The 3722-nt window shown below is 38.9% G+C and overlaps 1 long non-coding RNA gene across 1 annotated transcript; it reads right to left on the bottom strand.

Annotated features, from left to right (window-relative positions):
• Window positions 1-1411: 1411 nt before the first annotated feature.
• On the bottom strand, window positions 1412-3132 carry LOC133784086 (uncharacterized). The gene is made up of 2 exons (XR_009871122.1): window positions 2605-3132; window positions 1412-1744 (listed from the first exon to the last, which is right to left on the bottom strand). It is a non-coding gene; the product is annotated as an uncharacterized LOC133784086 (long non-coding RNA).
• Window positions 3133-3722: the final 590 nt, after the last annotated feature.

Here is a 3722-nt window from a genome sequence, read left to right as displayed (position 1 = left end):
TGCATCCATGGGGAATTTCATGCACAAATGTCGAATGGAGGTGACGACCCCAAACTCCACCAGTGATGGTCATCCCAAAATGGTGTTGCATGCTAAGGGACAGTCCACCACTACGAAGGTGCAGTATTTGAAGGCTTGGCAAGGTACCTCTTCAAGCGTCACAAGGAGCTTTATCTACCCCATCGGGATGAGGGCTTCTCCCGAGAACCCGTAGAGTGTCGTGGTGCATGGGGACAAGTCTGTCATAGTCAACCTTATCTTCTCGAAGGCTGGCCTAAACAGGATATTCACCAAAATCCCGTTGTCCACAAGAATCCGCACCACCATTTTGTTGGAGATTTGGCTCTCAATCACCAATGGACCATGATGCAGGAAATGCACTCTCCGAGCATCATCTTTGGAGAATGTTATGACTTGGTTAGTCATTCGTGGCATTTGGGCAGGTAGCTGGGTCAAAGCCATTACCTCATCATCGTGGTTCAAAGCTCGCGCATACCTGTTCTGCGAGCTTCATGAGGTGTCCCGCAAGTGAGGTCCTCCTGAGATGGTTCCTACCCGCCCATTCACTGGAGGAGCTCCTTGGGCCACTGGATGCTGGGGAACTACAGGAGACACTGCTAGGGCCTGTGGTGCAGTAGGTGGGACCACTAGTCCTACCATGAGATGCTGTGCTTGTCGCTCTCCACCTTTAGCATATTGATGGAGGTATCCCAACTTGATGAGATTCTCAATCTCATCCTTGAGTCGACGACACTCATTGGTGTGATTCCCTATGTCGTTGTGGAAACGACAGAATTTGTCATTAAGAGGACGCCTAATTGAGTTAGTGGCAAACCATCCTTTCGGGTTGGATGATGAAGTTCAGTGGTTGGATGAGTTTCCTCCTCCAGTTTTCTTCGTTATTGTAATGCATATTAATCATTAATAAAAAGTCTTTTTCCTTCAAAAAATAAACAAAAAACAAACTTTGTATCCTAAAGAATTAGATATTTGAAGTTAAAATTGTTAACCCGTTCTTGATAGTATGGACACTCATAGAAACAACATTGAACATTAATTGTTAAAAAAAAATGAAGCACACTTTCCATAAAGTCCGTAAACCAAACAGCTACCTATCGAATATCTCTTCCACTGATCCGGCGACCTCACACCACCGGAATCGCAAAAATGTTTCCAGATGGTGCTTTCTCTTTTTTAGTCAGAATGAAATATTGCCTCTACTATAACAACTGAAAAGTTTTTTTCGTACATAATTTGTTATTAAAAGGGTCATTAATTTGAAAATAAATAGTTATGAAGTATATAAGATAATTATGATAAATAAGAAGAGCAATTAGTAGGATAATTTTTTTTTTTCAGATTTTAAGAAACAGTGTCTGTTGCTAAGGTGGTATAGATATGTAAAAATTGCTAAACTACAAAGATGTATAGAGCGTAATTATTCCGAAAATTTACATACTACAACGTTACATCACCTGTTCATTTGAGTTAGTTTGAGGGTCTAAACATCACTGAAATGATTTATTCTGAAAAGCAAAAAAAGAAAATAATTTTAAGATTGGCCATATTTCTTTTTAAGTCGTTCTCTTACAAAATCGCTTCGAGCTTTGGTTCGGGCTTGTTGAGGAGCAACGTTTACATATGACAGATGAAGGCCATAAGCAAAAAGGGCAGCACCAGTGAGAAAGCATCCCACCGTCGTCGCCATTTTCTTTGGGGTTGATGGAAAACACATCGACATTTTCTACATACCAAAAAACCAAAAATAAATCTTAGGAAATCTCTAAAACATCTTATATTATTATAGTTCTCAAAAAAAAAAATACCCATGGAAAACAAATGCTAGACCAGATACATGTCAATTAATCAGCATGCTGATCGATAAGTGCGTCAGAATCCATCAGTAATCACAAGAGGGAAGAAAACCCACACGTAATTTTAACCACTAAAACACAATATAATCATAAAAAGAACCAGTGTTTTCTGTATGGCATTTTATCAAACATATGATAGGCATTTCTATAACAGAGCTTTATAAGCGCATACCAAGAACCCTTATCATTAAAGAGGCAACATACTAAAATTTTCAAGCAATATCAAGCCAAAATTTTTTAAACAAACAAATTCATAACATTCTGAAACAGATAAACACTATCTCCACATATCGAAGCCTGTTCACTGTTCAGAAAGAATAAACAATAAATCAATTTCTATTTCTACACAGGAAAAATAAAAAATTAGAATTTCTTAACATCAAGTTCATTTTGAATAAAGATAAGCTCCCTACGAGGAAAGAAAAAATACGTATAATTTTTTTCTTTGACATCAAATTAATTCCATTTTTCACATTCAACATCTGAACTGCTTTTTTCATTACTTATCTTCCGATGACCCTTTTGAATTATAGTCCTACAATCATAATATATAGTTGATAGACACAAAATTAGAATAGTATTGTTAGCTATAAAAAAATATCAGAGCTTACGGTGAGCGGGAAAATGCACATGAAATATTGCAGGAAATTGATACTCAGCAACTTCAAAAATTTGACCATCACAACATATGAATAAATATACATATATTCAGAGCAGATTTTAGTGATACCTTATGTGACTGAAGGCGGAGGAGAGGTAGATTTGGAATTGGAGTCAACCAGGCGCGCAATTAGGAGGGGCCGCCAGTCACCGTTGACGGAAGAGAGAGAGATGGTCTGTTTTTTCTCGAATGGTGGAGGGGAGGGGAGTAGACGAGAAGAAATGGATTTTGTTTTTGAGGATTTTGGGAAGAACTTTCACAAAATGAAGAAAACCTGATTTTTTTTTTTTATCGCTTTCATTTTACAACATAAAATCCAGACATTGATTTGGATTTGGTTTTCAAAAAAGATTATTTACATTTGCACGAAACTTTATTTGCAAAAATGATATAAGTTTTCTTATTTACAATAATAACGTTTTAAGTTTTTTTTTTCATATATTTTCTTTCTGTTTCACTTCAAACTATCAATCGCAAACTACCAGCCATCCCCTTGGTACACACTCGACAGGGAGAAAGAGGAGTTGTCGTTGATCTTGCCATCATAAGTTGTTGGAGGAGATCGCACGAGCAATGGTCAAAGTCACAAGAGGTGGAACTTTGATTGCATTTTTCGCCAAGATTCAATCATCCCAAGGCCCGGGGTGGTACCATTAGAACAAGTTCTTCAAGAACATAACCAACTCACTTGTTGTCTGTGTTTTCACCCAAGAACATGTGATCACCAGAGTAAGACACGTGTCTCTTTTTTATGAGACAATGCCCAAAGGATATTGTCCTCAGGAGGTCAGTCCGACAGTTGGAGGTCATCCTCCTCGAATAATGAGAGGGCGTCGATATCTCTCGCGCCATGTCCCAAGAACTATGAATGTCTTCATAAGGTTATATCCCAAGGATGCTTGGTAGTCCACGTTTTTTCTTGGCCCTCAGTTATATTTCAGGGCAAGGACCTGGTCCTCGGAATCTCAAGGATAGGCCAGGTGTCAGCCAATGTGGATTAGCTGTCTCAGAGGAAGACCTGACAACATTTTTTGGGCGATCTGCCTACAGTGTTGTCAATGGTACGACTCGACAACTCACACTCCCACTACACCGCCTGACACAGAAGTACGTACATCATGTCCTGACAGTCTCATGGGTATGTTCCCCGTAAAATAGTTACCTTTCTACAGTGGGCCCCACAAATC

Source organism: Humulus lupulus, chromosome 6 (genome assembly GCF_963169125.1).
Source record: "Humulus lupulus chromosome 6, drHumLupu1.1, whole genome shotgun sequence".
NCBI classification, from domain to species: domain Eukaryota; kingdom Viridiplantae; phylum Streptophyta; class Magnoliopsida; order Rosales; family Cannabaceae; genus Humulus; species Humulus lupulus.
This window is presented reverse-complemented; position numbering and strand designations above follow the sequence as displayed.